Source organism: Lepidothrix coronata, unplaced genomic scaffold (assembly GCF_001604755.1).
Source record: "Lepidothrix coronata isolate B3197 unplaced genomic scaffold, Lepidothrix_coronata-1.0 Scaffold17, whole genome shotgun sequence".
Taxonomy (NCBI): domain Eukaryota; kingdom Metazoa; phylum Chordata; class Aves; order Passeriformes; family Pipridae; genus Lepidothrix; species Lepidothrix coronata.
The window spans coordinates 5,931,765-5,956,826 of record NW_016690197.1 but is presented as its reverse complement, the minus strand read 5'-3'; positions in this window follow the sequence as shown (position 1 = coordinate 5,956,826).

Genomic DNA, 25,062 nt, shown 5'->3' with positions numbered 1-25,062 from the left:
ACGAAGCCTGTTTTATTCTCATTCACATCATCTGATGTGTGCTCTTGAAATGAGGTTTTGTTTCAAAGTCCATCAACATCAATTAACTGTGACTTTGCTGGGTTTTGAGGCTTCAGTGAAAAGAATTTGGACAGCTGTATGTTTCTTTGTCCTTTTCTTCAGTGCAATCCACAACTCAAGCTCAGTGGTGTGATGTGTATTTCTCAGAAATCTCATAGGTTGAAGTCAACTCAACTCTGTTGCCAATGTCGTAGGTAAAAGTATGTCCTTAAAGCAACATGTGAATGAGGGGAATAAAGAAAGATAAACTAGTAGTTTTACTAACAGCTGAGATTTTCTCTTTAACATAGATAAATCATTCTGCCCAGGATTCTTCTTTCCTCCTCATCACTTCTGTTCCTCTTGATTGAGTAGGTCAGTAATGTAAACTGATAAACTGCTGAGAAACATGATGTGGGCATGAGGACTTTCATCAGGCTTATCATTTTAGAATGGCCTCAAGTGAAAAACATGTATACCTACATGCTTGTACAAGTTTGCTTTGTCCTGATTATTTCTTAAACATTTTCATTATAGCTATAAAACAATTAGGTACATACCTGCATTTTGGGGGACATACTGTGACACTACATATTCACAATAAAAGCTACAGCTCTAAAGCATCTTTAAAGTAACGTTCATATTGACTTTATATTTTCCTTACTTGGAGTAGCACCCACAACTGTTGTTTTTTCCCTTAAACATTTACTTTGAACATTTCCTTCAGTTATGGTTGTTTTTTTTTAAACAACTGGCTGGTTTATTCCTGTAGTTAGACCATAGACATTTGCTCACTTAAAACAGTGTTCTCTTACAAATAGATTAATTCAAATCCATTCAAATATAGCTTGGCTGGGAATACATGTTTACATTGTACTTGATTGTAAAGACCCTAGTAGACTGCAAGCTTTATCAAACTAAGAATATAAAACATAAAACCTTGTGTGCCTTTGTTGTTGTACTTTAATTCTGTTAATCGCCCTAGGTAAAGATTAGCTGCTGTTGTCAATTTAATTCAGCTTCAAACAAAGCAACAAGGTCATTTCTTTTTTTTTTTTTCCTTTTTTTTTTTTTTAAGCAAACAGGATTGAGTTGTCATGTAGTTCTAATAGGCAGCACAGGGAATCATTAGTCCACCTCAGCTCCCTGACTGATGGGCATTTCACTTCAGTCATCTGACTGAGCACTAGTGGCCCAGTACTATTGACACCATGTCAGAGCTGAGAGAAGATGCCTTAATCGGCTCAGACACTCTCTGCATTGATTTGACAAGTTGCTGTAATGACCTTCTTGTTTTTCTGAAGGATTACTGTTTACCCAGGGAGGTGCTGCTGAACACATGTGCTGCATTGTCATGGAAACTATTATTGTTGCATCTTGATCCCATTAATGCTGTGGTGTGTGACACTGATATGAGACACTGAATATTTCAATGAAGTGCATTCTGCCTCAATAATACCGATCACTGACCATTCATTAGGTTTACAAAATTTACAGGTAATGTGTAGCTTGACCCACAATTAAAGGATTGTGGCTGCTTAGGGCATTTTCCTGCCTTGATTTGGTATTTTATGGCCCAGGTAACTTCTTTACTTTGAAGGAACAAAGTGCCACTGTTTATTTTGTTTGTTTTCTTTTCTAATTTTTGCTCTTTGACTTAGGTAGCTTGCCAGTAATTTAGAATTATTCCAATTGAAGAAAGAAATAAGAAAATCAAGATGGGAAGAAAAAAAAACCCCTCATACTTGAGACATATATGTTCATGAAGGAAAAACTATTTGGAGAGAAGAGGGTTAGGTGATGTATGGAACATTTTCTTCATCATGTTGAAAGTGCAGCTTATAACTAATATGTTTTCCCTATTTCCTTGTAGCATTAGGATAATGGCAAGGGGAAAACATATGTCACACCTTACAATTCTAAATTCTCCCTTCTTCAGTACAAGCATATTTTTCTCAGCCATTTTCTTCTTGTGTTTGGTATATTGAGTGTGTGATCTTTACTGTTTCTAGATATTAGTTTCTTAGTACAGCACATTTGGGAACAGGTTGAAACAAGCATGATTCCACCAGTGATTTAAGCAAAAAAAGAGTGAAAAAGAGCCACTGATACGAAGCAAATAATTCTAACAGGTTAGAAGACATGATAGCTATTTTCTTGGAAAATGTAGTAAAGCAGGTTTTCTTGTAGGCTGGGTCTAATGATTAAGCTGCAACAGAAGTGGTTGTTCTGACAAACTCAAGCAATTTTCTGTACATTGATTTTTAATGAGAAGAAAAGAAAACCTCCAAAGTTTTTTTAAGTGAAGAATCATCTTTCATACACAGCTTAGTAATTGGGAAATATTGTTTGAAAACATGTCAATAGTGGCCATGAGCTGTGAATGAAAGAATGACACTACAGAAATAGCACTTTACAAAAAGGGGTTTTTATTTGAAAATTAAGAATTATTTCAGTTTTAATTTTCATCTTAAATGTTGCAAGGCTACCCAGGCTTAGGACCTGTAATATTGTAAGGAATCTGACTGAATGAGATTGAATCAGTGCCTAGCTGCAGTGACACCTACCATTTTTCCCCATACAATCCAATACACAATCATCCAGTCATCAGCTAATAATTTAGGTTATTGACAGATGTGTCTTATTGACTTCCCTGTTAATCCTAATGAATAATGAAATGCTTTTTACAGTATTTGAGGAAGTACTGGGCAATATTGCCCACACTCTGCAATCAGTTTTTATCTGATCCTAGAGTCATTAATATTTCTACTTTGATTTTAAGTTTTCTTGGCAAGGTATTGTCTTAGCACTACATAGCATGATACAGGCTACTGAATGCTCTTGATGGCATTTGCCTTGGAAAAAGATGTGCACACATCACAGTTTTTGAAAGATTTATCTCAGATCTCAGAACACAAACTAAGAAGGTTTTCCGGTACCATTATCTGGAACAAAAAATGCAAGCATCTAATGATTTTCCCATTTATTAACTATTTCTCATGCTGTACTAAGGTCAAAGATGGTTATGATTAAATTTCCCTTTCTATGGAGAGAAATAAATACTTCACAAATATAGAATGTCCCATATTCTTTTGAGAAGAGATATTCTTGAGAGACAGAGTATGTGCTCCTGTATTTGCATTCATAGTTATTTCATGTTGCCCTCTGGGGTCATTCTTAACATGGGAAATGTTCTTTTCATGTTAAGAAAATTCTTTGGTTTAGAATATGCTTGTTACTTGAGCCAAACTAAGGTTACAAAATGAGATCTGGCTTAGAAAATATTTGTCAGGTTCACACTCTGAGCTTTTTTTGCTTGGAACTTTCTCTGTTGTGGCAATGAAAATTCAGGACAGCAGTAGTTTAATGTTACTGAGCAAATGCAGAGTGTAAGCTCTGGAGCTAGTCAGGGTCTGAGATGGGAAGGAAGCAGTGCCTTCATTTCTTGCCTTTCAAAGGTGCAGAGATGTGCTTGGTTCTAATACACAGAAGAAATTTTCTGATTTGGATAAAAAAAATGGTTCCTTCATGTTCTGCATTCAGCCTAATATATAGGCAGTGGCTTGTTACATAAAACAGAAAATAGAATCCAGGAATTTTCACTCCATGATCCAAACAAACCTGCCATTCTCTTATGCCATACATGCTTTCTTGCTTAATAAAAATACAGCCTTAGGTTGTCAACATTAAATAATCAAGCATAAATAAATATAATTAGTAGTATTCCCAATTTAAATTTTTTAGGAGTTAGCCTTATGCATTTAGAAATGTACTTATGTGTGAGCTGTATACATATTTCATGTATTGAACAAAATGTATTTCTAAACAGTGAGGTCAGACAGGAAAAGAAAAGAATATGCACTATCTTGAAGTAGAAGTTGAAGGAATATTATATGGAGCTCAGTTAAAAATATATTAAAATTCCAGACTCCAGAAAATATTCACTGTAAAACTGCAAATAAACAGTAAGTTTTCTGCTGTACAATATTGCATTACTTGCAATTAAAATTAAAAACTGAGTGAATGTGGGATTATTGTATTAGTTTGAATTGAAATGTATTTCAAATTGAAAGCTCAGCATAATTCAAGAATACCTATATGGCATCAGAATGTTGATTTAGCCAACAGGGATACTGCTTGCAGCCAAAGTAGCCCTTAATGGCATTGAAATTAGTAGTGTGTTTTGCTTGCCACATCTCAGCTTGCCAGGTCTCAGCTCTACCTTAGAATAGTCTTAGGTAACTGTTGTTATGCCATATATTCATGGCACTGTTGCATTTCCCCACGTGCCCTTTCCAAGCATGATCAGGGATAAGATGTGTCAGGTTTTGTGCCACTATAAAAATGGTGAGAAAAAAAAGGAGGCCACTAATGCATTTCCCTTTTGGTAAGACATATTAGACCATATCTGCAGTCAGACCATTAGAGATTTTGTTCATAGAATTAAAACTAGATTGGACAAGTAACTTGTAGAATGATGAATAAGTTTTTACTGGGATGGCATAGCAGTGGGCAACTTACTGTAATTTCAGTAGTCATTTCAGGTCATTATTTTTGTCTGTAGTATGTGGTTTCACAGGGCCAGAATATTCAACATGAAGCCACAGAAAAGACAGAGAAGTTTTCCAAAATAAATCCTTCTTTTGGTATGCAGAATTTGCAATGACTGGAATGACTAGTCCCAGTTTGAACAACTGCTTTTTGCTGGCCAACTGCTGTAGCAGTTCTTTTTCAGGTGAGACTTCAACAGTCACTAGATTTCTTGTTTCTCCTGATGGGAATATACTTGCTTGCTGGAACCACGTTTTCAATCAGAAGTTCCAATTACCGGTCTGGTAGCATTAAAAGATTATAGCAAGATTAAAATTTTAGTAATATTTCACCATATATGAGATATAAAGTTATTCCAGTTGTGACTTGTGCAAAATGCATCTATTTTGGTTGGTTCTGAATTTTCTTTTATGATGTTTCCTCTTATTTCTCATAGCAGTGTATTAAATATTCTGAAATTGAAATCTTACCAGTTTTTATCTTGCTGTTTGCAATTCTGCTGGTTTGTAAGTATCCTGTAGCTATCCAACTTTTCCAAACTGAATAATTATGAATTTTGCCAGTTTTCAATAGATGTATGTTCCATCATGCTTCTCTTTATTTCCCTTTTGTGGAACTTTTCAATTCCATTCTATTTTACTTCTCTGATGAGGCAAAAACATAATACTTCACATGAGGACATCCTATGGTGCAGCACAAAGAAGCCTCAGCTCTTCCAAATAACTTGTTTAGGCTATTATTATTATTGTTATTCTGCACTAATTGTGCTTCTTTTAGAAGTCACTGAAAATAAGACATTTCTGTTGAAGACTATTGGGAAACTGTAAATCTGTTAGCAGTTAGGTGGAGATTCTGGAGAGTAAGGATATAAAAAGTTATTCCTCTGAATTTTTCATTGAAAATGTAACTTTAACTTAAAGCATTTGTTTAACAAAGAGGAGTTGGCAGTGGGTTGGGGTTTTTTGTTTGGTTGGCTGGCATTTTAAAGAGAGTATATAAATAATTCATTATCTATGGCTCTACCAGATCTGCCATAATTAACAGTGGAAAATCATTTTAGGCAACTGTAGGGAACAGACCTAGTTCTCCCGGTGTCTTTTGGAAGCATACATTATCAGTGCATAATAATGCATAGCAATAAATATATTATTACTTTACAGAACTTTATTTGTGCCTCTTTGCTCATTTTTATTCTCTTTTTTTTTTAAATTCTTATAGTATTGGTTACATTTTCCCCTTTGTAGAGGGACAGCACAAGCTGTATTTAATTGTAAAAACTTATGTGGAAGTCTGCATCCAACACCTGAACTGCATTTCAGCTCATGCCTTCATGACACTGCTCTCAAGGTACTTTTCATTTGTCATTGGGGTGAGTACACTATTTTTATTTAAGCAAGATATATTATGAATTATTTAGTCTTTTCCTGCACTTGATTACTTAAACCCAAGTTATGATCATACCAACAGGTGCCCTGAGAGTGAACAGGAGTCCACTCATGAAAGAGCAGTTGTGCTTTGGTAGTTTCCAGCACACATGGTAGATGTGACACAGCTCCCAACCCTGGGTGCTGGGAGCAGGTGACAATGCATTTGAGGTTTAGCAGAACATCCACAGCTGTGGCTTTGGCTGTGGCTACAGAGTAGAGACTCAGTGTGCTTCCTCCCTTAATGTGTATCTATATATATACTATCTTTGCTTTTCCAAGCAGCAATTCTCAAGGTATTCCTGGTAGAACAACCTTTCAAGTTGCCAAGACTATGCTGTAACTCCTTTTTAAACCAAGAGTAAGTATAATTCTCGTGGCAGCGTTCCTGGCTTGACTTTCCTCTCTTGTGTCAATGTGAACAACTAATAGGCACACCAAACTCAAGATCAAGTTTGGATTGTTTCTATCCATATTTTCCTTTAGTCTGTCTAAATAATACAATTTGATTTATTAATTTAAATGTGTTTTCACCACATTGATCTGCTTCTTTTACAATTTCTCCATTCTGTTTGTTTCTGTGTTTTCTATTGAATAGCCTGGTTTTTAGAAGGTAGTAGAGATTTGAACAAAGGAGTATGAAATTTTCTGCTCTCTTTTAAACTCTCTTTTTGAGAACATTTTCAGTACCTTTTAATATTTGAAGTTTATGAAGAGAAAAGTTGCTTAGATTAACTACTTGTAGTCTTACATATTTTAGCAGCACTTTGAATTTTTTGTTGCGAGAGATTATGTTTGGTGACTTGTTTTAGCCATGTCTATGCCCCACACAATATAGAGAACAGGCATTTCCTTAGAACTTTTGATGGGCTTGCTGCATTTTATGTTGGGATGTAGCAGTCTTTAGAACTTTTCTGTGTATTCTACCACAGAGCAGAGTAGATAGACCTGTTAGCAAGGAAAGGAAAAGAGCCTTTGCTGATACTGTGGCTTGTAGTTCACTGCACTGTGTCAAGGAAAGTGTTATTTATTGATTGTGCTGACAGTGACAGTAAATAGAGCTAAGTCTGTTTACACTGCTGATGAGAATGTGTATCTCATAACTCTTAATGCACACTATGACTTCAAATCACTTCTCCTTATCCCCTTTCCCCATTTAAACCAAACACGTTTTTCTGTTTCATTATATGAGCATGAATTAATACAAAGAAGAAATATGAGACATTGTTTTTATTGCATATTTTTTCGACGTGCAAATCTTCTTTGACTTCTTAGTAAAAATTAACAACTACAAATTCCATTTCATCTATGAACCCTGTTATAGATTGCATTATTCACTCAATTGACTGTAACAGTTAAGACGATTACCATCTGTGATCTAAATATCTGTTTATATTGGAATGCAGAAAGTATTTCATTATTAATGCCATCTTATAAATCCAGCTCTCATTTAGATGACAATCAGTTCACTTTATGACAACCAGAGTGCGTTCCAGTTCTTGCTTGTGTTTGATCATTGTGTGCAAGTTGCAGACTTATTTGAAATGTTTCTGAATAAGTCACGCAGGTGTGCATTAATCTTGGACATTCCTCAGTAGATCACGTGTCTGTGATAGCTGTAAAATCATAAACTAAAATATTCATGGCAAGCTTGTGTAAAGGACTGTGAAATATTGTATTTTAATCAAAAGGGAAAAAGCATTTACTTGGAGTAACATTTCATGAATGTGATTTCTCAAAGCTGTGGAGAACTCATTGTGATTTATTTAAACAAATATTCAGACAAACAGACTTCTTGGAGGTTTTTTGATACCTGAGGGCTAACGAGTGGTCTCTAGTTTCAGTCTAGTTTCTTCTTAGTTTTTAGTGAATTTATAAATGCATCTTTAATACTAGATGGATTTTATACTATTATGATTTACATTTCTGGTTGTCTGCCATGCTAAGGTCTGTTTAAAAAAAAGGTCAAGTAGAGTTAATATGACTTACAGGACATTTCCTGGGCCCTTTTCCTGATATCTTTACATTGTGGTAGGTAACTAAAGAGACTGGATAACTGCTTATTTCTTATAGTGGCTGGAAATCTCTACAACTGGCAATAGGTGAAGCCAATGGTGTTATGATATCCTACCAACATCTTTGAAGCTCTCTGTGGTGAAAAGTGATGCAGGAAGAAAGAGGGTGCACTGTGATGGAACCATCAGGGTCGTGCCTGAGTGTCCCTTTTAGAGCACAAGCATTTAATAAACATAAGGTGAGTACTTATCCTTTCATTACTTTCAGGAGTTTGTTTCTGCCATAAGAAATTAATCCATTCTTTATCATTCTCCTCTATAAGATTTCCCAATTTTTTCTTTTTTTACAACTCCTGTAATTGCTCAGGTTTAGAAAGACGCTGTAACTTCGGTTCAGCATTGTGTTCTGTAGTGAGGACACCTGCTGCTTCTTCCTCCCTGATGAATGCCAGAATTATCACAAACCTATGCCTTCTGAATAATGTATATAGGCCAACTAAATGAAACTGTTTTATTAGTTCTCATGGAATGTACCTGGTGGAAACAACTATCTTGTAGGCAATGGCACTGTGTTTTGATATTTGAAGCTAACCATATCTAGCTACTTGTGATATTTTGAATCCTTTTAGTTTATACCTTTTGTTTTCAAGCAAACTTAATTATTGTAATTCTAAATTATGAGCACCTGAACTTATTTTTTTGCATTCCCTAAGGCTGTGAAATACCTTACACTGCCAAATTTCAATGAAGTGTAGAAAGCATGACTAATGTTGGATTCACATAGGAGGTAGAAGCAAAAGAGTGCAACTGAAAATTTCTGACTGTGAAGACATGTTGATTTGACATCTCCATTCCAATAAAAGTAATGTCTTGAAAGCAACAGGGTGTTAAAATTTTTTACTTAAGTTGCTGCAGTCATGAGGGGAAAACTGTTCCTCTCAGAATATGACCCCACCGCTAGCTTGAAATGCTACAGATGTGTAAAGCTGTATCAGCCATGTCACTGGAAGAGTGAAATGAGCAGAAATGCTGAGACATTCAGTTCACTGCAGCCTTGCCAGCCAGGCTCCAAAACTGGTACAGAAAAAAATTAGTGCTGCCATAGGACTTCCAGTCCTGAGCCAGTAAGTCTGTTCAGCATAGCCGTACTTAACTGTTCAGATCCCCAAACTGCTAGGAACCTGCAACTATGCTCTTCATGAGCTTAAAACTGATAATCCACAAAATCAATTTGTTCTCTCAAGAAGACATCTTGAGATGAAAAGCAGAAATTCAGCTTGCTTATAGTTATTAAACCACATACGCTGCTTTTTGGAACAGCCAATGAACAGAATAGGCCAAGGTGGGATTTTCAAAAGTGCTTAAGGCATTTTAGGAGCGTAACTGACACTAAAAGTCTACGGGATTTACACTCTTACATGCTTCTGGTGCTTGATTAAAAACATCCAATTTCAGCAGATAGTATTCTGGACTGTTACTGGGACTTAGGTTCTGCTGATTCAGCTATGACCTGCTGTTGTGGACTTGCTGTTTCAGAGCTCTCTGCAACTCTCATCCTGTACTAGCCTATCTTGGCAGGTGTTTTCAGTGACCTGTGGAGTTATACCATGCAATGGAATGCCTGTGTCTCCCTCCAACTTTCTTGTGAAAAGATCACCTTTAGATTGTACAATTTCATAAAGTGAACACTATGTCTTAGAATAGTGTTCCATGAATGTAACATGGAACTGGGCTTTGATTGTGGCACCTGAATAAACCTACAATTCAAAAAAAATATTGCCTTTCTTCATGAGATTTAGATGCTTTGATTGTTCTGTGGATGTGAAGACTTTTGTTTCCTTCTATGAAACAATTTAATTGCAGCTAACATTTTTCTTTCTATCCTAACATTTTTCTGTGTTTTGAGTCCCATTACAATACTAATGATCTAAGGATTTGTAATCATACAGGGGAATAAATCTCACTTGAGCGTTAATGCAATAGTGAACACAAAATGGCATGTAGAGTATTTCACTTTTAGGTGAAATCTTGAATTTGGCTCTAGGATAATTGACAGAACGTAGTTGACATCTGACAGTTCTGTGTTGGTCTATGCAAAAACTGGTGATTCCAGCCTAAGTGGTAACACTGTGGAAAAAAAACCCCAAACAACAAAACAACTTCCTGTGCTGCCCTGAGAATACACTTCAGCTTCAGGTAGAGAACTATTAAGCAACTTGTTGGTGTGTTTTCTTCATCCACAGTCCTCGGTGTTTCTGCATTTTAAACTCCAAAACCTTCAATTGAAGTTTCTCTCCCTCTGACATATTTGCAAAAAACCTAGTGAAAAGTCAGTATTCTTATCTAATTTCTGCTATAACCTGAAAACCTGAACATGGGGTTTAGATTTTTCGTGTGCATTGTTCAAATTAACATGTAATTATTACATGGCATTGTTTCCATCACTGCCTAGCAGTTTCAGCAGTCAGCAGATGATCAATGTGTCATGTCATATACTTTTCATGTCAATTTTAGAACTGACCAGGCATTAGAAGTTGTTGCCTTTTTTAGAACATTAACTGAAAACTCCTTTATGGAATAATTAACTGAATATAACTCAAATATTGGCTGAGAAACTAAAAAATGGAGGGGGAAAACCGAAAACAAAAGTAAACTTTGTTGATATGTATACTTCCTTAATGGAATTCTGTCACAGGAAACTGCTCAGTCCAGAAACAACCCACATATTTACATGCTCAGCTTCCTTTTAGCAGACTATTTGTTTATCATTTCAGCATATTAATTCCAGAAGTAGGTTTTATTTCTTCTCAGAACAGCAATAGACGTCATTACTTCACATAGACCCAAAGCATCCAGAAATCAATTGAAGCCCTGCTACACCTAATAGTTAGGGCATAGCTATGGTTTGCACTTAAAAGCAGAAGAGTTGCAAAGCCTTAATTAAAAGGATTTCTGTAAACAATAACATAAAGAGAAGATTAAATATTTGAGCCTCATTGTTAATCGCAACTTTTGATTAAGTTTTTCCTTAAGGTTGGCACCTACAAGCTAATTTTGTTTACATCTGAAGAAATTTAAAAGGGATGTATAAATGAGTCAGTAACATCAATGACATTATTAAGAGAAGCCTGCTGGAACTGAGCATTACCAAAGGGGAATTCTGGATATTTTCTAAAACAATGGAGACCAAGCAAGCCAATTTTTCAACATTTAGGTGAGTCACTGTGACACTACCATCCTTTTAAGAAAAGGGAAATTAGAAGAATTCAGATGAAGAACTGTATTTGTTGATTCCTTCTTCAAAAAACCAGGAAATTTTGTATTATTCAAAGTTAACTTTTTTCAAGTCAGTGAGTTGCTACCAAATCATCAACCTACTCTTTTGTATATTACCCTTAAGGCTTTTGTCTGGTTGAACATAGATCAATTTTCTCTGCAATTTTTCTTTACTAAAAAGGTCAAAAAAGGGGGGTTAGGTTTGGTTTTTTTGCATTCAAATTGTGTATCATATCATATGAAAGATATAGAGCCAAGCACAAAGTACATGCTTCAGTGTATAAACTGTACTATTACGCCAATACTATTGTATGTGGCTTAAAGATCACATGCTGACATTACTTTCCATTTTTAAAATGATGGAATAATGATTTTATCTTGAATTCCTTTTACAGCCCACTTTGCCAAAGTGTTCTAACACTGCTTTATGTCTACCTATAGGTTATTGTTATTGATGATCAGCTTTACTGATTAGAAACAATTTTTATTTTTTCCCACCAATTAACTTTTTTTAAAACTCAGAAAAGATAAATACAGTAATTACATACAATAATTAGAAAGCCTTGTATAAGGAAGCAAGAATTTTAAGATTAATAAATAGCAGAACATGAGCCTTATAGCCTGCTTAATTAATCAATAAACTGTGGAACCACTGCAATCCATATGTCAATCCAGCCTCTTTTATGGAAGTGATTTAAATCAATTGCTAACGAAATTGAGAAATTTAGAAGCAGCTTTCTGACTTTCAAGTGACAGGACTCATATTTAAGTCAAGAAATGTGACAGTTAATGACAACATAAAAGTACTGGGAATTATTTGCCAGATCGTGTGAGAATTACAGCATCAACCTATTAAAATAGCTTGTAGCTGATCAGTGTGAAAATAAACACTCATAATGACATATTTATTAATCTGTGATGCTCCTTAAAATACAAGAGAGTCTGTCTGAAATAAATCAAGGACATAATCTTACAAGTATAACAATACTATTTGAAGTATTCTTCTATATTGTCACATAGACAAATTTACTCTTACTGCTGTTAAAGCTGTAATCCTTTAGAAATCCTTTATTAAATCAATTACTTTAAACTGCCAAAGTATTTTCATGGCTAATTCTTCTTTTTTAATGTAATTAACATTCTTACTCTTACACAGTTATTTGAATTTAAATGATTCTGCCGTTGAATTTGTTTCCTTAACTTTGCACTTCCAGCCACACTTTAATTAATTAAAACTTCATCCAGATAGAAAGAGACAGTTATTGTGTGCTAATGGAATATCAGTGGAAAGTGCACTAATCAATAATTAATTTAATTAAGGTGTATATGAGACAATATTGCTATATAATTAACTGAAAACCACATAACACATGCATATTTAAATTGTTACTAATAAGTTTGTTAGGAGTTTTAGATCATGCTGTTTTATGGATTTGCATGAGATGTATAAAATTAAATGTGTTTACCAGAGACATCCTGAAATACACATTAAATGCAGTTCTGAATCATTTTGGCAGTCATGTAGCAAACTTTGGGGCAATTGAAGCCACACTAAGAAGGAGAGTGTGCCTTCTTGGTGGTAAAAATGTGCAGGAGATCACCTCTAACCTTTGAGAGTCAGATGTGTAAAAAACCCTATGAGATGAAGTTACATGTGAGAAAACATACTCTCTACTTGAAAAAATGTGCCTAAGATTATGAATAATGAAAGTATTTTTGCAATTCCCCAGCTAAAGCTGGATCATGCCACTAACAATGCTGTTCAGACACTACTTATTAAGGACTGTGTTCTATTAATATTGAGGAAGTTATCTCATTTGCTCATTGTGAATTATTTTTTATGAGAGTTTACCAATGAATATGCTATTTAAAGGTGCTGCTAATTTAATACATTTGCTAAACTTTAAAATTCCAAATAAATAATACTGTCATGTTTCCTTCGTGTTCAAAATTTATTACAATTTTTGTTATTCATTATTATTTGACCAAATAGTGACCATTATTAGCAAGGTATTTCACATCCATAAAGTTTTATAATTAAAAAGACAATCTCTTCCTTTGATATCCTAATAATATCTCATCTATCAAATGTTCAGCATAAAAACTTGACTTTATGAAGGACTTTTAAAACTGAGATGCAAATACTTACTCTCATACTGAGGAGTAAGTTAAAACTGCAATATTGAACATTAACAAATGCTAATGAAGAGTTTTACAAAGTTAAGTGATTGTCATGAAGAATAGTGGTGTTTTTTATAATGGAGTCCAACTATAGTTAGCAGATGGAAGCTTGAGAGATTCATGATTATGAATATCTTCTACAAAGTGTGGCCCTGGATTTGGGATCTACGTCAAATTTTTAATTTGAATTCATGTGTATGTTTTTTTCTCTTTAGGTGAAGCACATTGATAGTTCTTCTGTTGTCTTTGTTTATCAGGAGACCTTCAGCAACCAAGGGAGCATGCAGTCCTCCTCCAGCATAAATGAGAATTACATTTTTTTGGACTTCTATGTGAACACAACTAACACATACAACACCATATCAGTAGATAAATGAGCTGAAATAGTTTTTGAGGAAGTATTTGGAGGTAATTTTAAGAGTTCTCCCATGAATTAGCTCAATTCTGTTTGTAAGGAGAGCACGCCACAGCATGTGAAATCTATAGGATCAAAATAGAGTAAAATTATTTTTAAAAATAATTTCTATTAATGCAGAATACAGGTGATGTTTGTTTTCATGTCTTATGGATCACACTTCTTGTCTCAGGATGACTTGCAAGAGTGTGGTAAGAAATAAATTTTTTCATTGTGGGAGTTTAAAATGAAATTTTAATGATACCTGTTCTCTATCATGTAATGACTGCATGATATTCTTGTGCCATTTCTTGTACAGGTGAGCTGGTTTTTTAAGTTGAGTTCACATTTCCCCTGTAAGAAGGAAGAGTTTTCAAAAGTTAATTTATCTCTTTCTGAAAGGTGTGCTTAATATGTAGGGAGAATTAATTGTCCTCTGTAGCTCTCTTTGTGTCTCAGTTTTGGAGAGAGACTTGACAGCCAGCTGAAGTAGTTGGCTAATTTCAAGTGGGTCATATTTGGTGAGATGAATGTGGACTTATATTGCTTGTATGTTCAGTATATAGTTGAAGGTAGTTTAAGTTAATAACAGCTGGGATTTTTATTTAAGTTTTTTTGTGTTGATATGACAGCTTGAACAATAGCTTGAAAAGCTACTCATCTTAATTCTCTGGCCAACTTCTGTGAATCAGTACACCCATTAATTATATGATTAATATTTTTACATGTTTAGCAATGCAATTTTTTGGATTGGTGTCATAAGGCAATATTCTATGCAAGCATTCATTAATAAGCGTTATATTTAAAGGGGGTGGTATTTACATAGAGACATCATATACCACATGCTTATATCATAAAAAAATATATAGACCTTCTTTTTTACACCTGGTAAGAGGAAACATCGCAAGCTTTCTATTTCAAATTTGTGTATAATAATTATAAATTATTTATTCTGTATAGCTTATTTAAAAAAAAAATATTTGAGTAGTTTCTCCCCCAGCCCCCAACTCCTCTCCATTAAATCACAAGTCTCAAACACTGGTCATTACTTTTCCAGGAAACTGTTAATCATAATACTAGATAAGACTGATTTCTGAATATTTTCAGAACCTCAAATTCCTATTCAGTTTTTAAGTTACTCCCTCGACATTCGAACCTGCTAGTGAAAGTAGTAACACTGGAAATTGCAGTGTACAATATTATAACTTCACAGCTGAAACTGAAGAACCAACAGAGAGAGCTGTTCCTGGCTGGATTCCTGGCCTGTGTTCGAGCTTCTGTCAGGTCCTGTAAAATCCGGGTGTGATCTCACAACATGGGACCATGAAGACCCCATCCAAAACTAAAAGCTTTCTCCTGCTGTCAGGTCTGCTGAACAGCCAATCCTGCAGCCACAGCCACCTCCTGGCAAACATGGAGACTCTGGTAAGCTCCTGCCTAGGGTGTGGGGGGAAAATCTTCCCAGGTAATTCCCCTCCCAACTTTGAGTTCCGATAGAATAGATGCAGCATTGTCCAATACCAAATACTTCCTGCATTTTAAGAATGTAGGTCTCTTGCTCAGCTCTGTTAAACTCTCCAGCTTGCCTATTTTCAGGTCTGCATTCAGTAGTAATTGCAGCTCTTTTACATGCAGGTTGATTTTTCTACTTGAAATAGTATTTCTCTTGCAATGTGTCTCAACATGCTACACATACTGCATTGGTACAAAAATAAGTTCTTCTTATCTCTACAGAGGCAGCAGTCTTTGAGCACTTATGGCTCTAATGGCCCTCAGTGGGAGAGGGAACTCAGATGTCACCTGAAATTCATCTAATAGTAATTTCAGTACTCTGCCTGAGCTGAATACTTAACGTGCCTGTCACTTCTTCAAAATCACATTTAGCACAAAGAAAATTATATACACATGTGATTTCATTACTCCAGGAAGACTAACACATTCAGGGAGAATTGGGCAGTTCCTTTCAGAAGCAGGAATGTGGTAGACAGAAACAAGCCACCTCTTCAGCCCGTTTTGGTACTCACGGGTTAGCATTCTTTAACCACCGGGCATAGGTGCTTGTTCCATTCTTTTTTTGTGACTTCTTCCACCAGCACAGTTAAGCTCCCCTTTTGGAGTCCTTGGCTGTTATGGCCTGTCAGTGATATAAAAACCACGGAGGTCTCATTTCCTCTTAAGGAGCTTAATGGAATCCCAATACCCATAATTTTGTGCAAAACTCAAGTTTATCCACAGTTGAAACCTCACTAACAGTAGTATCTCAAAAACCACATGAAAAAAATAATGCTTAGTATTTTACTTGGGAAATAATCCCCACAGGTTGTGATAGTAAGTTGTTTAAAGTCAATATAACGGAATCGTGTGAACCTCAGTTGAATGTGAAATAATAATATGGTCATGCATTTTCCACGTGTGTATTTTGCTGTAGATCTCTGGTTATTATGCAAACTCTTTACATTGGGATCTAGTATTAGGATAATATCTGTGGAAATGCAAACTTTTTTCCATTCTTTCTTTGCTGATATTTGACCTGAAAATCTAACTACAGTAACTTTGCTTCCATACCAAAGTAAACTAAACCCATTCTCTGAGATAAAAAGGCAGCAAATCGAGGGCAGTTTATTTTCATGCCTTGTAGCAACTGGAGTGACATACTGCTCTTGTTGACCCGTGTCAGAAAAGACACGCTTTAGTACCAGTCTTGTTTGTTTGTGTTTACTTGTTTCTCATGAAGCTCATGGTATGACTTAAATTCTATCAAAATAGCGACTGATAGATGGTATTTTGTTATTCCTACCAAAGCAGCATCGCTGTTCATTTTCCTTTTTCAGGGCTTGATGGTCCATTTAGGCTATGTTCCTAAACTTGTCCTTCTTTTGCTTCTCGTTGCAGGAAGAGACTCCTCTTCAAAGAATCATGCAGAAATGTGAAAAAAAATATTCAAAGGCATTGAAAGAATTGCAAATTGTTCTCATAATGTCACAGATTCTATTATTTTTATCTTTCCGTAAGTTAAATATCTTCTGATAAAGAACTGTAGCATGCCATGTCATACCTAGAGCCTTATAAGACTTTGGTCAGGTTAACGTTTTTTAATGCTTATTGGCAAAACACAAAAGGGCCTTCTCATTCAGACCAGCCCATTTGGTTAACAAAGATAGATAAATGTCTTTTTGCAGCTCTGGCAGGCGAGAGCATGATGTGGCCAACTCTGAACTCTGTCCAGATTCCCCATTTGAAGTTCAAGTTCCTACTCCATCCTGGGCAGTTCTGAGAAGACATATATTTCTATTTCTGATGCCAAAGTAATACATTTTAACTGGTTTGTTATGATGCTTCTTAGAGTAAAGATAGCACCAAATATAAATTAGTTTCCAGAAATAATTTACCTATAAGGGCCATGGGGAAAAAAAGAAAAAAAATCTTCAATTTTCTTACTTTTCAAGCCTAAGAATAGTGACAGGACATTAGTCCAATTTACCGAGTATAAAACTAAATTAAATGAATGCTTGAAGCTTTCCTTGAATATGCCTCAAATTCAGTTCATCTACCATTATTGAAAAGTATCACATTTAAGTCTTAATAATTCTTTACACTAGAGTGCTATTAATGTCATCATTATTATTATACTTCCCTATCTTCAATATATTATAGCTGTTAGAATTCAAGTACAAAAATCAATGGGAAATTTGCATTTGATATAAAATATTCTAATCTATTACAATTAATTTCTTTTCCTGAATTATGTTAATTATCCTCTTCCCCACCTGGGAAGAAACTCCTACTGCATTCCTGACTAGACTTAGATCTAATGTTGGTTCTCCAGAGTGCAAATCTTTAATAAAAATTCCATGCTTATTCTCTCTTTTCTTCTTTTATACACACAAAGGTTTGGTTTGACCAACAGTTTTTGAATACAGAAGACATCTGGTCTTTCGTGAAATAAAAAAAAAAATACTCCCTCAGTTCTTGCCCATGGGCAATTAAGCTGTACATATTCTATTTCCAGATTAAAAGCAGCACTGAAAACCCATTCATGATTGACTATTCAACAGTTATATCCACGTCTAAAGAAATATCCTTGACATGCAGTTGTATTTCAAGAATTATCTCCCATTCTTACTAATCTGAGGAAACCTTCTTATCCTTTCTTTATTGAGAAGTTATTTAATTTAATTTCTTGACATCAACATCATACTAATAATTTTTGTTTTTTCCAGACCTATTCCTAAATTTTAGAGTAATAGAGTTTGCATCAGTTACCACCATTTATACTGTTTAAGTAAGTCTTAGTTTTCTGTATTTTTCACTTTCTCTTCTTCTTCTCCAATTTTGCTTACACAAAGGAATCTGTCAGAGCACGGTCATGAACTCTGATCAGGCTGGGACCTTGAAAGAGATATATGTACAAAAAAAAAGTGATCCATTGAAAATAACAATTCAATGTTCTTTTGAATGTCCTGTAAGAGCAGGGCCTTAGCCTGAAGGTTTAGGCTGGTTATATATCTGTCTCTTTGCCCATTTTTAACAGCTTATTTACTTGATTATAAGGTTATCACCACCAACAGAAAAGACTTATTAATGCTGGCATCTTCTCAAATACTAAGTTTATTTTGATTTGACAGCCAGGAAATGCACAGTATTTAATATTTCTTTCCCACTGGCTTGCAGTTAATTCTAGAGCAATTTTTTAGTTCTCCTTTGTACACTGGATCCAGGGAAATTTTATAATAGATATCACCACATCTCTCGCTTTAGAATTTGATTTGCAGTTTGACTTTGGTTATGAAAGCAAAATGCAGAACCAAGTGGCTCTTTTGATTGCTGCCAAAACAGGTGAGGAAAAATCTATTTCTTTAAACATTTAGTTTTAGTGGAATGAGTTCAGAACTGTTTTGGCAAGCGAGACTAGGTTCAAAGTAGCCCAGTGTTATAGTATATAAATAATTACATCATTGCTTACAGTGATTATGTAGTTTTGCTCAATCCTCTGATCTCCTTTAGTTCATTCTGTAATTCATAACAATTACATTTTTGAACAAGGGAAATGATTACTGATAACCTACAGCGAGCAGATAGAAATTTCTGTGCGCTTAACCTTTATTTATGCCTTAAAAGGCATTATATTATACAAATAGCAAAAAGCTATGGCTCTTTAAGTGATATTCCATGAGTATCCTTCCAATTATCTGAAGTTTAAGCAAATAAAAGAATCTTCAGGTGGCATTACTTCAACAAACACTGCTGGGGTGGGTGAATAATAGGAGGACTGGAAATCTCATCCTGGTTTGAATAAGTTTGCATAGAATATAGAGGGGATTCTGCTCTTTCTTGAGTAGAACTTTGGCCTCACACACATGCAGTACAATGGGCTTTGCCCAGAGCTCCACCTGTTTGTGTTTGCAGCATGCTTGGCATGCTTGGGGTTATCCTTCAAGTGTTCAAATGACAGTAGACTATATTCAAACAGTAATCAGGAAAGAACATGAGGAATGTGTAAGGTAATCTGTAAAACATGAAAGCAATGGTGTGTTTCCAAATATTTTGATAATAAGATTCGAACTCAAAGTACATTAGAGGGTTGTGAACAAGTGAAAAGGAACTCCAAGCCATAGCACACTAACAACACTAGTACTGTCTTGTTCTTGTGCAATTCTGAACCATTTTTTAAAAAATATTTTACTAGCTGAAACAGACTTTTCACAGGCATGAAACTGGTTCAAGAGTAAGGCTTCGAAGTATAGTGCTAGGTTTATTTCACCAAATCATATGGTTGTGATGGCTCAGATCTGGCTTCTTAATCATGCCCACAGTGAGAGAGATGTTCATTAGAGTTTGATTTCAGTTGACTTCTTCACTTTGGTATTCACTAGATGCATGACTGGAAAATTGCATCAGTTGAACCTTTTGCATTATAGAATTTGAAACTCCAACTATATTTGCAATTCATGTTTCAAAGCACACAACTGCTCCTAACAAATGAAATGTGGCTTATTTTTTACATATTCATGCTTTCAATCATCTTTCTACTTTTGGGTGGTAATGAAACATACCTGTGATTCTTCATTCTCAGGGGCATCGGAGTCATTGTGGGAGAATGTAGTAACACTGCTAGAGGTGACCAAAGATGTATTTTAATCCAAAAATAGGAGCATGAGCCTGGAGAGAGTCATGAACCACACTTCCATTTGTGATGGAAAAATATCTCTGGAGATACCATACTCTGTCCCTGTTTCTTCTGTTCATCAACAGTACATGTGGCAAAAGGCAATGCAATTGGTGCTGGTATATCAGCATACTGGCAAATCAGCAAGATGATAGGGAAACACACTATTCTGGTTTAAAATCAGCGTTAATGGCCCCTTATTTATGGTAGTAAGTTCATTTTTTATCAGTTTCTACATGTGATAATGTATGTCTCATAAAAATGTGGAAAATTTCTGTCTGCTGCCCAATAGTTTTAAAAGAGCTAGCTAAAACCTCTGATAAACTATTAAAGGATTAGAAAATATGCTTTATAGTAAAAGAGTCTGTTTAGCTTACCAGAACATGACTAAAGGGCTGTCTGAGATAATTTGAAAGCGTATCTACAGGAAACAAGTTTGATAGGTGGTGCAATGTTGCTGGCTTCCTTAGAACTTCAGCTCTGATCAGAATAGATTTTCCTGTGCAGACTAACTGCACAAGCATAATGAGAATCACTGAAGGTGAAATTTGACTGATTATTTTTTAAGTTTAATAGCATTTACTCAGAGCGCAATGGATTTTCATAGAGAAAAATTAAAAGCTTTTCCCAAATGTCCCAGTTCGGTCAAAAATTAGTTTAGGGAAATCTCAGAGAAGGGTCTGCAATCAATGTGGAAATCAGGTTACAGTACAAGTATCCAGAAGATGTAAAGGTGAAAGGAAACTGAAACCAGCAGCATGCACTGTCTCAGTCTGGAATTGCTAGTGCTGTCTAAACCCTGAAGGAACTGGTTGTACTTTGGAATTCTTCTTCCCTTGTCATGACTTCATCATCCTGCATTACTTGGACAGCTGATAAATTGGTTTTTTTGAGTTTTCCACTAGGTTTTGCTGTGTACAATACATCAATATATTTGTTGTCTTGGGCATCAAAAGTTTGAGTGTACCTGTGGTTCTGTACTACATACATGTGAGCAAAACTGTGTGATGGATCATGCTCAGTGCCTGGGCTGGGTTGTCCAAGCAGCGTCTGGTTTTGAATTTCCAATCTTATCATGAAGAAACATGTCTTGTTTAGTTCAGAACCAAGTAGCTTATCTCACCTCTGAGACTGCATATCAACCTGAGGTCTGAAGTGAAATGACTTCAGTGCTATCAGATCAATTTGCTGTGAGAAGCCCACATCACAATACCAGCACACATAACTCAGCTGGCTTTGGCAGCTTGCTCAAGAGAGAGCTGGGCCTACATTTGCAGGAGCACTGAATTATTTCTTCTCTCTGGAGATGGAGATTCAGAAAAGATCCCTTCAGGTCAGGGTTGAGGACTCATAGGGAAGCCAGCAATGAGGCAGCTAAATTTTATTTCACTATGCTGGGCATCCAACACTTTTCAAGGCTAAAACAGTGAAGGTCAAGAGGCTAATCTTCTCAAAAAGAGATGATCGCAGAAATTAATGTGACACATCAAAATGTTGCACGAGGCTTCCTGGTTATCCTACTTAATAGGATATCCTGCTTTCTCTTAAATTAAAGTCCTTTCCTTTCTTGAAAAATAGTAGCATTTATTCTGTGATTAGCCGGAGATGTTGATCAGCTCAAGAGTTTTGTTTTGATTTTCCTTTTTAGACATGAATATATTGCCCTTCACAGATTTATTTTATGATAAAGACATGCTTGACTATTTTCGACATTTAGCATGCATGTAGCAATACAAGTAATATATTGTTTTCCTTTATTACTGGCAATCAAGTTTCACTTTCCTTTCTGTAGTAATAAAAAGAAGCTTTAGCAGTACATCTGTCAAAATATTACCTTCTAGGCCACCAAATTTAATGGAAGTATCTGCTTAGTATTTTAATTTCTATGTTATCAATGCCAGAGTAAAACAGATGAAGGTAAGACTGTACATTATGCATCTCTAAAGTTACAATAAAATGATAATTTTGAATTGGAGGCTATCCTTAAATGTGTACAAGTAACAAGTCAGATTGACAGTGATCTTAATGCTTGAAGGACCGATATATCTAAGTGGTATGTTTCTTTAAGGTAGGCATTGGTATCAGTGCAGCAGTTCTCAATCACTGCTCTTACTTTGAAACAGTTTGTTAGGTATTGACAGTCATCAGGTGGATTGATTTTGTTTGTTTTTTAACTCCAGGTGCCATGAGTTGCTCTCAGACCATAAATAGGCACATAAAATGGCCCTCAAAATTGCTGGCAATTATCACTGTATTAGTCAATCTCTGCAGAGAGACTGAGGAATGGAAAATTTCAGAGACCTATACTTTTTTCTCCCTTCTTTTTTTCAGGTGAGCCTGAAAAGGCTGGTGAAAGGGACCTTTTTTGGTAGGTTAGCTGTTAGCTAAACCTCATTTGTTAGCATCATCATCTCTACCCCCTGCTGGGAAAAAGAGGAGAACTGCCCTTTTGCACTGTGGCATACTTGGTATTCTTCTGCAGCTCTAAATTGAGTTAACATATGGACTATGTCTATGTGGGATAGGGGAGGAAGGATAAAAAAGAAGTCATAGATTTTTCAAATGCCAGAGATGTTGTATGAAGGAAGCATTATGAATGAGAAATGGTTAGAATTATTTTGCTAAGCCTCGCCCCCCCTGCCCCCACTTTTGCCCCTGCTCTTGTTATCAGCTTGGAGAAAGGGAATATCTATTCTCCTTTCACTTACCGCATTCTCTCTGACACCTTTCACTTACCCACATACGTTGTGTTCCCCATGGAGTTTTTCATCTTGTTGTAAAAATGACACTTTCAGGGATATGACCGTAGAGGCTGAAATGTTGATTACCTAGCATTAATCATTTTTGGAACTACCAGTCTCTAAAGATGCTAGTCCTCTGGTGTGCATGTAATATGCATGGAGAGGAAAAGACTGATACAGTATTTACTCTTGGCCATTTTGGCATTGATTTATCCTTTTGTGGTCACATTTTAAAAATATTGTTGACTTCCCACTCTAGTTAATTAATTGAAGGAGTCCTCCTCTTTTGGTGATGCTCTCCACTGGTTTCATTAATATGTAATGAAATTTCCCCTTGTTCCTTTATTGTCAATGTTTGAAAGCACATCTGCAGGGTAGGCTTTATACCATCAGTCTGGAATCCCACTTCCCTCTCAGCTGCTTTTCGCCATATTGATGGCATACAAGATAAACAGAACAAGTTAATTTATAATCTTAGATAGAAAATGATAGCTGCACTGTTTCTGTCATTGAGCACTCTGCCAGTTTAAACAGCTGATTAGTCAGCTTCTGTGGAATCGATCTGAATCAGTTCCACCTGCGTGCACCCACCAGGAGCCACTTTATTGTAAATCAATCATTCTGAAAACATCTCACAAAGGGGCCAGTCCTCACTAACAAGCCATCAATTTAAACTGTCTGTCTGGAGAACTCTAGAAATTAGCAACAAACATTTATTCTAAAATTATGGAGAAGTTTCTTGGTTTTGTTTTGGTTTTTTTTTTTCCCCTTTTAAATCATAGCCTGTAATATTTGGTGCTGGTGGCAATTTTCTTAGTTTTTTTTACTTTTATTTTACTTATATGCATTGGGTCACTCTTCAAACATCCTGAAAGTGCAGGTACTTTCTCATAGGAAAAAACAATAGGTTGGGAATTTTAACAACAATAGATAGAATGGATGGCATTTATTACTAGAAGGCTGCATTAACAGTAACTCAGAGACTTTATATCCTGCCCCTGTGCCCCTTGGGTGTTAAGATCGATCCCCAGAGTCAGAGAAGTTCTCCTTATTCTTTGACATGACGAATTGCTGTATTTTGCCTGTGCAGAGAGTGGGTCTTCCAGCTGGCAGTGGTTGGAGAATCTGCCCCAGGGGAGAGATACAGATATATGGCTTGGTCTCCAAACCCTTCCTTTAAGACACTTCATACTACCCTAAATAAAAGAGAGTGGAGAAGGTATATTCTACTTTTTTTTTTTCTTCTTTCCCCCCCTTTTTTTTTTTTTTTTTTTATTGGCCTGTCTGGGCATTTCACTTATGTCAACAAAAAAGCTGTGAGAATCATGTTTTCAGGTTGTTTAGAATCTCTGGAGTCTTATATGGCTTGAGAAAAAAAAATATGGCAGCACTTGGTTTGCAAGGTGAAGTGCAAAATACAGTGTATGATGTTATGCTGTGTAATTACACATTGTCACCAGATTGCACAGTTAACACTGCCTCTGATTACAAGGTAATTGCTTAGTTACTAGTTCTGATACAAAGCCTCTCAGAGACTTGCATATTAAACAACTGTCCCACTCTTGGAAATACAGTCAAAATAGAAGCTCAGGGAGGCCTCATGTGATTGTATGGAAATTAATTTTTCACTCTGGTTACACTAGGCCCGATATATATCTCTGATTAACCCCGTTGAAATTCTCTCATTTATCATCTCATTTATTGTAGGATACTCTGGTGAGATCTCTCTTATCAAGTAGTGTAGAATATTCACAACAAGTTCAGGGCTTCAGCTTCTCCCTCTTGCAGGGGGGAATTCAAGGTGTGGGGGGTGAGAGACTGAAATGTTAATGGTTAATGACTCAAACAATGGGACATTTGCAAAAGCAGTGGGTGCTTTGCTGATGATGTGCAAGGTGCCCAAGTGCAGTGGATGGGAGCACCAGAGGATGACTACTACAAACCATCCCCTATTTAGCAACAAGCTGGGTCTTGAGTCAAGGGAACAAGATGAAAAGAAGCAGCTTCTGTGAGGTGGGGTAGTGCTTTTTATCATGCCAATGTCCTCCCTTACACAACTGGCTCAGTTGTAAAACCACAACACCCCCAACCCCTGTAGACAGTATTAGGACATTCACATTATTCATCCCTTCTCATGGGCTCAGGTGTGAAAACTCCCCTCTGGGGAAGTACTGGGACATACACATGTAGGCCCAAAGGTATTCATCCCTTCTGTAGTTGAGCATAATTGGCTCAACTACAGTGACATGAAAGGCAGCTGTCATGTCTTAGAAGG